Here is a 13,183-nt window from a genome sequence, read left to right on the forward strand (position 1 = left end):
GATGTTAACAGGGTTGATTAATTCTGTGGATCCTTCATGAAGGATTGAGCTTACTCCAACCTCCCATGCTGCTATGCTCAGTGTGTTCTCAGGCTCATGCCCATTATGATCTCCAAAACGGAGGTTGCAGTTCCAGTCATCATAAGTAGGCACATCAACATCCAGAAGCAGCAGCACCGTACCCAAAGTTCCTTTCTCAAAATGAAGAAAACCTTTTCCAAGAGGCCCTGTCCCATTATTCACTCATGTCTCATTAGACAAAATGAGTTACGAGCCCATACCTACACCAATCACTGTGAAGTGGACTGGATCCGTGATCACTGGCTTAGACCAGTGAGGAGTCAGTCACTCCCTGAGTCTGGGGCTGGTGTTGAGGCCAGTCTCCCTTGATGGCCATACATGGTACACACCTAAGGAAAATCAGAGTTCTGTTAGCAAGGAAGAGAGGGTAATGGCCATTGGGTAATGGTGGCCAACAATGTCTGCTAAAGACTAGAGCAGAGCTGAACTTCAATGATAGGAACGGGAGATAAAGCAGGAATTAAAGCCCCAGGAATCGGAGCAAAGAAAAATTTCCATTATGGTAGATAAATCAAGGGGGTATCAGCTCATAACGAGTTATATATGAGGGGAATGTGTAGGCCACAATGTGCAGACATACTCGCCATGTGTTGAAGGAGAGAGGAGTGGCAGAAGGGATTCCAGGCTGCTTGTGCAAGAGAAAAATCAGTCAGCTGCCACCTGAGCTATTACCTAGAAGCACAGGCTAAACTCTACTCTACTCCCCTAACCCCCAAAGCAGCAAGCACCAGGTTGACAGATTCCATGACTGAGCATTCTTGAGGTGAATTCAGAGAATGCTTCACATTCCACACTCACGTCCAGTATCCACCATAGCTACTTCCTGGGCTAATGACACAGGGCAAGTTACCTTTGAGCCTTAATTTCTTCATCTGAAAAATACAAGTGATAAAGACCTCTCTCTCTCTTCAAAGCTTTGTAAGATTTACAGGAGATCATGCAAGGGCTAGGCACTGTCAATTTTATTAACAGTTATACTTACCTAATGGTTATATTAACAGTCATTCATACTCTAGAAAACTCTCTAATAACCTCTGACTAAGCAAAGTATCTGACTCATCATACAAAATAGAAGACACCACCCCCCAAATCCAACCAGTCAAGAATTCAATTAAAGAAACCATATCAGATTCATTTCTAATAAAAAATGGGGATCCTTGACTTTGGTGGTCTTGGACTCCAAGAACAGACAGCTCCTTTCTACCTCTCATTCAAGCTTTCTTCCCATTCCAATTAATTCTTTCCAGAAACAGAGTTCGTCTCTACACCACTCCAGGCTGAAGCAGTAATAACCACTCAGCATGTCAGCTCTTGGGTTAGAAATTACAGTTTCTCATTTCTGCTCCACAGAAACACCATCTAGAAATATGATCACAATATTCCAAAGGGAATGCACGGTCATTTTTTTCATCTCTCAGGCACGTGTGATACTATCACCCAGTTTGTGCACACCACAAATCCAGCTTTTAAAATAGACTTTGCTTATGGAGCTCCTCTGATCGCACATGGATTGAGTAGCCAGAGCAAAGAGTTATTATTTGAGCGCTACTCCTCACTTGCTATGCAACCCTCCCCGAGTTACTTCCCTTCTCTGGGACTCACTTTCTTCCCCCAAGAAATGAGAGTTAGGTGATTACTCATACTCCTTCAGTAGCCTCTACTTGGTAAGAACCTACACTTTGCCAGCAATTTTTAGCTCCTATTCTTCCTACAAACTGAGAGACCTGAGTCTCTGCAGGATGAAGTCTGGGTTCGAACCCCAGTCTGTGTGACAGTATATGGCCCCCTAAAAGATTACTCTCTGGAAACATCTGCTCTTGGCGTGCTTATCATTTTTTGGAATTTTTTAAATAAATCACTTATTCTTAATCCCTGCTAAACCTGGATTGTGACATCCAGGCCAGTTACAGGTTTTGGAATCTAGGGTTCAGTTCCCTTAGCTCCTAACAAAGGACCAGGATGGGGGCTTCGGGGTGTCAATAAAACCTGAAACAACCGGAATCCTGCAGCTCTCCTGGCACCCCATTTTTGGGGCAGGCAACAGCTTTCCAGCTAGGTGTGTCCCCTCCCCACCCAGTCATTAAAGGCAACCCAAGCCCCTCTGAGAACTGTGAGTAAGAGGGGCAAGGCCCCTCCCCAGGCCCACCTCCTTTCAATGGCTTCACAAAGACTCAAACACAGACCATTACAGAGGATTAGGCCTCAGAGTTCAGGGGACCCCTGAGGCTCGGTCACCTCCTGCAAAGCCTTCCTTTTTGGCCTTTCCCAAGCTTGGTGGGCCAGTGCCTTCTCCCCTCCTGGCCTGATCATCTACAACAAAGAGTTTGATGAAGGAGGGAGGGTTTGGGGGGATGATATTTAAAGAGAGGAAAATGCTCATTCTCAATGCAGACAAAAGATGAGATTAAATAGTCCAGAGGAGGGCCCTTCCAAGTTGCTGGGGGGTGGGAGGGGTGGGGGCTCTGTGAAATTAATATACTTCCCTAGGCCTGCTGAGAAAGCTGCTTCCCTTCTAAATCCATATGTATGAGGATGTCAGGCCAGAAACCTGGTTTAAGATATGCTTAATGTCAGAAAGACAAAGGGCTGCAGGCAAGAACTGATCTAAAACCTTTGTCTTTCTCAAGTTACCCGTGGGGCTTCGCTTGGGGCTCAGGTACTTAGCAAAGACACCAATTTCACCTTTCTTAACAACCTGAGGAATGAGAGCAAAGCTCTGGGAATCTGGATTCTAACTTTATGAGTTGCCACTAGAACAGAGACTCCTCTCCATGGTAGCTGGGTGGCCTTCAGCACATTACCTGACCTCAGAGCCTTGTATCTCTCCTACCCAACTGTTGGAAGGAATAAGTATGAGATAAGGTATGGAACGGAATTCGTTGGTAATGAGGGTGCTTGTTTCCTCCTTCTCTGCCTTTCTTCCCTTTGCTTCCTCCCTGTCTTCCTTCCTTATTTCCTTCCTCTTGTTCCCTGTCTTTTTATTTCCTTCCTTTCTTCTTGTTTTCAAATAGAACACACACTTCAGTACCTGCTGTGGGCAGGTGATCTTGCCAAGAGCTTAGGTTGCCAAGGAAAATACTATTCCCCTCTGCTTTCTTGTCCAATGAGGAGACAATTTCAGTTGTGCAATAAAATGCTATGCTATGCGTAGGATGAAATTATGCACAGCATAGGGATCCATAGATATTAAGTGCCTTTACCCTAAGTTTTCAGGTGATGCCTCTGGGGCTCTCCTAAGCAGTCCGCGAGTCAACAATTCACCGTTCTCACTGAAATGACCCCTGCATGCCATCAGGGCAGAGTCGGGACCAGGACTTGTGTCTGGCAACTCCTGATCCAGGCTCTTTCAACACATGCTTGATGACAGAAAATTAGGAGGTCACAAGCCACGATTTAAGAAGATATCATTTGGGATGCCTGGATGGCTCAGTGGTTGAGTGTCTTCCTTTGGCTCAGAGCATGATCCTGGATCCCGGGATCGAGTCCCACAATGGGCTCCCTGCATGGAGGCTGCTTCTCCCTCTGCCTATGTTTCTGACTCTCTCTGTGTGTCTCTCATGAATAAATAAATATATCTAAAAAAAAAAATATGTCATTTAACTCATGTTCAAACAGGAACTATCCTCCTTTTTGTTTTTATTTTTCTGTCTCAAAAGAAAAACAAAAAGAGATAACGATTTTTTTTAAAGTAAGATCATCTTGGTGATAACGCAAGTCTATAAAGCTACAAGATTCAGCTTTCAAAAATAGCTGCATAGAGACATAGACCCAGAGAAGAAAGGTCACTGGGGCGGGGTGGGGGGGAGGTTCACCTTTACCCATCCTTTTTGAAACCAAACCACACAGCACCCTGAGTGGGCTGCTCAAATTGCAGCTGAAACTGGAGGCTGAGACAAATGCTGAAAAAAAAAAAAAAAAACACCCTCAAGCCCAGCTGACCTTTGTAGTGGTGCTGATGATGTCTAGAAGGGCTGCATGGAAAGAGTGGAGAGTATGACGTCAAGAAGGGGCCTCTACCACTGCCAAGCAGGACACCTTCACCTTGCCGAGAGGCATGTTTCCTTACACACGCAATGCTGTGAAGATCCCAGATGCCAGCATGAGAGAAAGGATTTCAAAAACATACAGCTGGGGCAGCCCCAGTGGCCCAGCGTTTTAGCGCCGCCTTCAGCCCAGGGTATGATCCTGGAGACCCAGGATCGAGTCCCACATCGGGCTCCCTGCATGGAGCCTGCTTCTCCCTCTGCCTCTGCCTCTCTCTTTCTGTGTGTCTGTCATGAATAAATAAATAAAATCTTAAAAAAAAAAAACATACAGCTGTGTTGTCTAATATGGTAGCCACTAGCCACTACCAAACATTACACTGATTACAATTAAATAAAATCTAAAATTCAGTTCTTGGGGCTTCTGGGTGGCGCAGTCAGTTGAGCATCTGACTCTTGGTTTCAACTCAGGTCCTGATCTCAGGGTCATGCAATTGAGCCCCATGTCAGTCTCCCCACTTAGCGTGGAGCCCGCTCAAAGCTCTCTCTGTCCCTCATCCGCTCTCTCCTTCTCTCTCTCTAAACAAAAATAATAATAATGAATCTTTTTAAAAATGTAAATAAATAAATAAAATTCAGTTCTTTTTTTTAAAAAGATTTTATTTATTTATTCATGAGAGACACAGAAAAGAGAGAGAGGCAGAGACACAGGCAGAAGGAGAAGCAGGCTCCACACAGGGAGCCCGATGTGGGACTCGATCCCAGGACTCCAGGATCATGCCCTGGGCCAAGGGCAGGCACTAAACTGCTGAGCCACCCAGGGATCCCTAAAATTCATTCTTTAGTTACATTGGCCACATTTCAACGGCTCAGTATTAAAATGTACCTAGTTCCTACACGTTAAACAAGGCTGAAATAGAACATGTCATCATTGCAGAAAGTTCCACTGGAGAACACTAATGTGGAAGAGTACATACCCCACAGCTCATAACAGATACCCTTGGTGGGAAGACCGGTGTTAGGAGTCGTTTTAATGTTTACTTTGCAAATTTGCATATTGTTTGGTAATTTTGCCATGATCATGTATCTTATTTATAACTTTATTTTTTAAAAAAAGATTTATTTATTCATTATAGAAATAGAGAGAGAGAGAGAGAGAGAGAGAGAGAGAGAGGCAAAGACAGGCAGAGGGAGAAGCCGGGAGCCCGACGCAGGACTCAATCCCGGGACTCCAGGATCACGCCCTGGACCAAAGGCAGGCGCTAAACCGCTGAGCCACCTAGCGAACCCCTTATTTATAACTTTAAAACTAAAAAGCAACAAGGAAGTGATTACCACTAAATGCAGGATAATGGTTACTTTGGGTTGGGAGTGGAAAGGATGATCTGGAAGGGACTCAGGGAAGACTAGGACACTAGTAATGGAATGTTTGGACACAGATACTCAGCAAAAGAAATTGATTTTCCCATTCCCAATAACCATAAGTTTAGACGAAGATCTATGTACGTCCAACTCTAAAATTACTGATAATAAATGTGTTCTGTACACTTTTTCAAATGTGTGTTTTACCCTGCAATATGTATTTTAATTAAATGTTTTTAAACTGAAAAATAAATTGCATGGCTGTCCTTCTCTATAAGGAGGTGCCGTCCTTAACATTAATAGATGATCTCAAGCTTGGGAAATGAGGAACAGACTTCAGCCCTCATCTTCACCTCTTTTCTTTCAAGCTGCCCTGAATAATGGCAGCCCTGTCCACATTTGCTCATCACATTCTCCCTGCCTAGCTCCCGCCAGGGGTGCCTGTGAGAAAGCAGCAGGTGGCAGAGGTAATTGTCAGGGGGCAATTTACACCTGTAAATTTTTTAACGTGGATATGCTTTGATACATCTATTTTAATCAGTTTTTTAGCTTGAAATAAATAATTGTAGATAGATTTAGCTAGGAAGATGTTAATCATAATGACTTTCATAATAGCCAGAAAAAATAATTGGAAACAACTTAAATGTCCAAACTTATAAATGGGTTAAATTCTGATATATCCAGACAGCTAAATACTGAATAGCTATTCAAAATCATATTATAAAAGAATATTTGATGTGGAAATCCATTCATGCTATATTATTAAGAGGAAAACTGTGTCCTGCTCTGAGGTGCTGTCTGTCTGGGTGCTTCTCTACCCACAGGAACTCGGGCCCCATTTATAAACAGTCTTTACCCGCAGAGCCCTGTGCCGTGTCACAGACTAAGGTTTTGTGTCCACCTGGCTCCTCAGCCTCCCAGTCACCCAGCAGCCCCCTCGCTGCACGAGAGCCAGCCCGCCTGCCAGATGGCCCTGGGCGCTGGTGGCCACCGTCCTCCTGGTGGGAGCGGGACTGGGCCACAGGAATACTTGCTTTGGGGTGTGTCGCTAGACCTTCCCCCAGGATGTCCCCTGCTGTGGAGTGATTGGTACTGGCTGGCAGTTTTCTGGGCCCTGGGTTCCTTGGTGGCTAAGGGCCCAACTTCTAGTACAAATGAATAAAAGTTTTTGTATAGTCAAAAAAAAACCCTTTACACACAGATAGCAGAAAACATGCTTACGCAGTAGACAGAAAAGCACATGCAGTATAATCCTTTTTTTGTCAAAATAATTTATATTAAAAACCACCTTTCAGGGTGCCTAGGTGACTCAGTCGGTTAAGTGTCTGACTTGAACATGATCTCAGGGTTCTGGGATTGGGCCCTGCATCAGGCTCCCTGCGGGGGTGGGGGGGGGTCCGCTTCTCCTCTCCTTCTATCATTCTCCCTTGCTTGTGCTCTCTGGCCCTATCTAGCTCTCTGTTAAATAAATAAATAAAAGCTTTTTAAAAAAAATAAAAATCACCTTTGTTGATATACATAGATCATCCCCCACTCTAGGAGGAGGAGCTTAATTGCCCACTCCTTGACCATGAGCTGGGCTTAGTGATTTACTTCCTGAGAACAGTGTAGAGAGATTTAGTTAACTTACAGGGGAGAATCTTTCAATCAAGACTAAATCACGTGGATTACATGTACCCCTGAAAGGATGCGATGAGAAGGGCACTTGGGCTCTGTGGTATTCTTTCCCAAAACCTATAACCCCAATCTAATCATGAGGAAAACATCAGACAAATCCAAAATGAGAGACATTCGTCAAAATACCTGACTCTCACTCCTCAAATCTGTCATGGTCTTGAAAAACAAAGATGGAGAAAGCTGTTACAGACCAAAGGAAACAAAGGAGACATGACGACTGTGTGTAACGTGTCCTGGGTTAAACCCTGAGGCAGAGAAAGGACATCAGTGGGAAAACTGTTGAAATCTAAATAAAGTCTTGAGTTAGTTAAGAGTATGGTACTATTTTAATTTCTTAGTTTGACAAATGCACCATGATTACGCAAGATACTAACCTTAGAGGAAGTTGGGTGAAGTGTATATGGAAATGTTCCATATTATCTTTGCAACTTTTCTGTAAATCCAAACTTATTCCAAAATTAAAAGTCTCTTTAAACTACTTTTGCAGCTGTTTCTGGATAGTATGCTTCTGTGTACTCTTAAAATTTCATTCTCTAAATTCTCTAGAGTCAATATGCATTGGTTTTTGGGGATTTTTTTGTTTTGTTTTTAAGATTTTATTTATCCATTCATGAGAGACACACAGATAGAGAGAGAGGCAGAGACACAGGCAAAGGGAGAAGCAGACTCCATGCAAGGAGCCCGACGTGGGACTCGATTCCGGGTCTCCAAGATCAGGCCCCAGGCCAAAGACGGTGCTAAACCACTGAGCCACCCAGGCTGCCCTGCCTTGTTTTTTTAAATCAGATAAGCAGTTCATGACATAATCAGAAGTTAACTCGGAACCTCTTCTCTCCCACATTTCAGCGTCCTATGTGGGTGCCAGCAGGAATCTATAGGATAACTATAAAAGCAAGTCAGTTCAGGCGTCTGATGAACTGGATGGTTGGCTGCAGATGACCTCAACTATGGCAATCGGAGCCTTTCCCAGATATCTGACAACCCCAGAGACCTGAGACACAAACCCTCAAGTGCTCTCCAGTGATGTGAAGTGGGGTTCCAATGCTGCGTTACTTTACCAGGTGCAAGAGCCAGACTAAGAAGGAGAGGATGAGGCCAGAATGCAGAGAGAGCAAACACAGAAGGAGAGCAAATTCTGGGTGGCATTCCACTTATCCTTGGCCTGAATACATGCTGCCCTCCCCTCAGTAACATAAGTCATCCCCAAACTCCCCTTTGGGCCCAAAGTCGCTGGAAATTGGGCTTCCATCTCTTATAAACAAAGAAGGAGACTCCCCTACCTGATTCAAGTCCCTGGGAAGCCTCCAGAGGCACATTTGCCTGGCCTTTAACTGGATGACTCTCAAAGTGGATCAAGTTAGGTTAGCAATCAATAACGAGTTGAACTGAACTGAACTAAGTTGAATTGGATTGAACTGAATTTAAAAGTCACCTATGAGTTCAACACAGGAGGTATTACGTGGAATTCTTTTGCTCTTCTTACCCACCAACAACATAGACTAGACTTCTCTGTTACCTTCAGGGCAGGAGACATAACACATCTCAGTTACTACACGATCCTCAGTGCTTTCCACAGGACACTCATGTACAGGTGCAAACCAGTGAATGAGTATATTTTTTCTTCTCTATCCAGAGCTTGCTAGAAATACATTGTACTCAATTGTATAGGATATAAAAAAATATCGTGTCTTCCTGTGGCTTAATGAACTATGACTGAAGCTAACATACTTTACTGTTATTCTCTATCAGCTGCATACAAAGCGAATAAGGTATGCGTCCTGCAACTACTCCCCAGCTGAAGAATATTAAAGTTTCAAATGACTTTGTTAACAGAAATTGAACGACACAGTGGCCATTAGACATTTTATTTTGTTTTGTTTTTATTGGAGTTCGGTTTGCCAACATATTGTGTAACACCCAGCGTTCATCCCATCAAGTGCCCCCCTCAGTGCCTGTCACCAAGTTACCCCATCCCCCTGCCCACCTCCTCTTCCACTACCCTTTGTTCATCTCCCAGAGTTAGGAGTCCCTCATGGTTTGTCTTCCTCTCTAATTTTTCCAACTCAGTTCCCCTCCTTTCCCTTATAATTCTTTTCACTACTTCTTATATTCCCCATATGAGTGAAACCATATGACCACTAGGCATTTTAAGTAACTGCCGCCACCTCAGCGTAGATGTGTGCCATTAGGCAAAATCAAAAATCCGCTGGACTCATTAGACTAAGAAATCCAGTAGGAGAGAGAAATAAAGAAAAAAACACAAGGAGAGTGAGTGAATGGATGTCACAAAGACTTGATCCAAGACAGAGGAGGCAAACATTATTCTCAAGGGAAGAGCTCAAGGGAAATTTTTAGGAAAGATCCGTTCTGAAAAGGGCCGAACCCATGTTTGTGCACTCCATCGACTACATTACATTCCTTGAGTTCCATATGACTCCTACCATCCTCAATAGTGTCTATTCATCACCTACTATGTGCCAAGCACAGTTTTCTCATACAAACCTCTTAACAAGACTACGAGGTAGAATTATTACTATCTCCATGTTACAGATGAAGAAACAGAGGGAGTGAAGATTAAATAATTTGCCAACGGTCAGATTGGCAGGGGTGAACCCAGGAACTACAATATACTGACTCTCAATCATAAAACTTAGAGAACTTTAAAAACTGTAGCAACTGACTATTCCCCAATTGATATCCTCACAAAACAGTAAGTTCCTAGAGGGCAGGGGCTGTGTTTGATCATTTTTCCAACACCTAGTGTCTCACACAGAGTTTGTGCTCAATGAATGGGTGAGAGATAAGAGCTGCTCAGCTCTCTTAATTTTCTTAAGTTTTCATTTATAAGAAAGTATACAGCATGTAATGAGCTTAGAACTCAGAGTTTTAAAATATTGACTGTTCATTTCCATATCTTCAGGTCTAAGCACTGCATCTACAAGCTATTTGATATGTTCTCAAAAGAAAGGTACTGAATAAAGAGTTTTCTTCAGAAGTGTCCATGTCCAAAATCATAGCAGGACTTCAGTTGATACATAAAACCTGGAGTGAAAGACACAGATGGAGATGTGTCTGCCTAATTGAGCCACGTGTGGTTAGCCCAACTAACCCCCAAACCAATCCTTCAGATTTCTTCCTAAGAAAAAAAAGTTGGTGTTCTACTAATAATCACATTTACCTTTCTTCCCCTCAAGCTACAATGAGATTAGGCTTTGTATCATTACTTCTTAATTTACTATATATTACTCACCTATTTAGGAATAAAACAAGATTTGAGATGTCAGAATAATTGAAATATAAATAAAAGCCATTTAAAACAAAATCAGAGGGGATTGGAGATTATATTTAAAACAAACAAACAAAAAAGGCATATAATACTGTGGGTCTTTCTGTCCGAACCTAAAAATAAACATGATGTGGTCCTTCTTCTTTAGATCTTCTTTGGTGCCTGCATGTCTCTTGTGGTTCTTAAAACCTTAACCTCATGGCTAAGGTATAGCAGGTGAGCTTCTCTGATCTCCTCTGTAACATCACAAGGCCTGCACAGGGGAGACTGTGTCTTGCTTGCCCCTGCGTGCCCCAACGGGTAGCACTCGACTTTGTGCCCAAGAGGGACCCAAGAACTGGAGAGCTGATAAGCTCTTCTTGGAGATTTTCCACATTCCTGGAATGTAGCATAGTGTCTGAAGGGCAATAGGCACTCGCTCATCTTCTCATTGGGTCACCTGATTGAACTGAACCTAATTGCCAAAATGTCAGTGTGTGTACTTTGGACTCCACACCACTCCATTTCTTCAAACGATGGCAAGAAAGCTGAGCACAGTTTTCCAAACATCCCACAACCCCAGTAGTGGAGCTGAAGCCAGGCAATGTTATCCGTAAAACGCTCACTACACCCATGAAAAGTAGGTACCACTTTCTCCCTTTTTTATGAAGAGACAAAAACAGAAGAGGCTGAGGGTTTTTTCCAAGGTCATACAAGCACGAAGTGATAGAAGCAGGTCTGGACTGCTGCTCCGAGTGGATGCAAAACCTGCATGATGTCCATTTTGCCTCGCTGCCTTCCCCCTACCAGAGAAACACACCTGTGCACATGAACACAGATGTGGCCCTTGTTAGTTCTCTTTCACCTGCAAGGAATATGGGCTCAAAAGATATACACTCAGAGTCAGAAACACAATGTCCTACGTTCCTACATTCATTAAATTCCCCAAGCGCCATCACGTGTAGAGACCTGGGAAATCGGCAGTGAACCAGTTAGCAGGTGGTAGAGAGAGAGAGGGCCGGGCTCTGCAAACATTTTCCGTGAAGGACCAGAAAGTAAATGCTTTAAGCTTTGCAGGCCAAACTGTCTTGGTCACAAACGTTCAGCTCCGCACAAGGGGCCACTGGGAATATGTAAACAAGTGGGCGTGGCTGTGTTCCAATGAAAGCTTATTTACAAAAATAGGCAGGTTTGTTTGACCCCTGGTAGCCTTCTGTCAACCCCTGAGACAATAAACATGGAAATAAGTGTAGTAGACAAAAGGCATAAAGGTGAGGTCTCAGAAGAAAATAAAGCAGTGTAACGAGAGAGAGAGAGAGAGAGAGAGAGAGAGAGAGAGAGATTGAACCTTTAGAATGGGTGGGAGGACGTGACATTTGCTGACAAACCAGCCATGTTAGGAGCCTGAGAAAGAGCCTTCCAAGGAGTAGGAAGGGTTAGAACAAAGAGCCTCAGAGAGAGTGGGCCTGGGGAACAGAGGAAAGGCCAGCACGTCTGAACAAGAGCGGTAGGAGATCAAGTCTCAGGCTGGACAGGACCAGATCATGTGGCATCTTCTAAATGCAATGGAAAGCATTTGGAGGGCTTTTAGCAGTGGTTTGCTTTAATTTACAGGTTTGAAAATATCAATTCCGGCTGCTGCACTAGACTTTGGCAAAGTGAAAGGAGGAAAAGCAAGGACATGGCTTCCAGATGGGGGTAGGAGAACAGGAAGATTTTAGAGGAGGTGGAGCCCGCAGAAATTGCTGGAGGGGTTGCATTAGGGGTAAAGACAATGGAGGATTCCAGCATGTGTTCACTTGGTCTGATGTATGGACACAGAGCCACTGCTGGACCTTGAGCCGAATGCGTGTAGGTCACAAGCGAGAGGCACAAACAGAAAGCACCACCGGTTTGGGTGCTCTGAAGACAGATGCTAAGTGACCCGCAAGGCAGCTCAGCTCAGGACAACCCGCCAAGAGGCCACTGCGGAGCGTGCCAGGTAGGGACTGCCTAGTGTATCACAGAGGGTTTTGAAACATGCAAAACAGACAAGTAGGAACTATTCAAAGACTGTTCTAGTTTCTTATCACCACACACTAAACTGTGAGGAAGCAAAACTATGTGGTCCAGCTCAACTGGGATCCGCTTGACCTAGTAACCAAAACTCCAATAATCCACCAGAAAGCCTTCGTTGGGCTCGAAAGGATCATGTATTTAGAAGATATTACAAGTGTCTGTGAGGAATGGGAATACAAGACAGTTCCGGGGGGGCAGGGCGTGCAGAGACACGGGCCTGGAGAGACAGCCCGAGGCCGCTGAGGAAATCGGTCACCACTCTAACGCTCTAAACGGCTGAGGACCAGGCCGATTCCACTGCAAGAAGCCTGAAGTCTTTCACTCAGAGCGGCGCGCTTTCTGTTCTCCCATTATCAGAAATGCTGTCAGGCACACAGTGAGCGTTATGTAATAGGAAGCAATACTTTCCGGCCATTTCTTCATCCTCCTGTTATATAATAATCATGCCAAGATGAAGTGGCCAACGTCTGAGCCGCAGAGATGCAACCCTGTCAAGTAAATTTATACTTTACACTTCCTTTTCTTTTTTTTAGCAAGTACTCCCTACCCCCACCGCCCTCCTCCCTCTTGGCTTGCCAACATGCCAGTTTCCAAGCTGACTTTTTTTTCTCATTAGGTGGACCTGTTCCATTCATGAAAAAAAGGGGGAAAGGTTACTTTCACTCATTCACTCATTTACTCATTCAACCAATCAGTGGACAAATAATTATTTAATAGCCTACCACTTAAGAGAGCTTACGACAGGTGGAAAGAGAAG

The sequence above is a fragment of the Nyctereutes procyonoides genome, unplaced genomic scaffold (assembly GCF_905146905.1).
Source record: "Nyctereutes procyonoides isolate TBG_1078 unplaced genomic scaffold, NYPRO_anot_genome, whole genome shotgun sequence".
Lineage (NCBI taxonomy): Eukaryota > Metazoa > Chordata > Mammalia > Carnivora > Canidae > Nyctereutes > Nyctereutes procyonoides.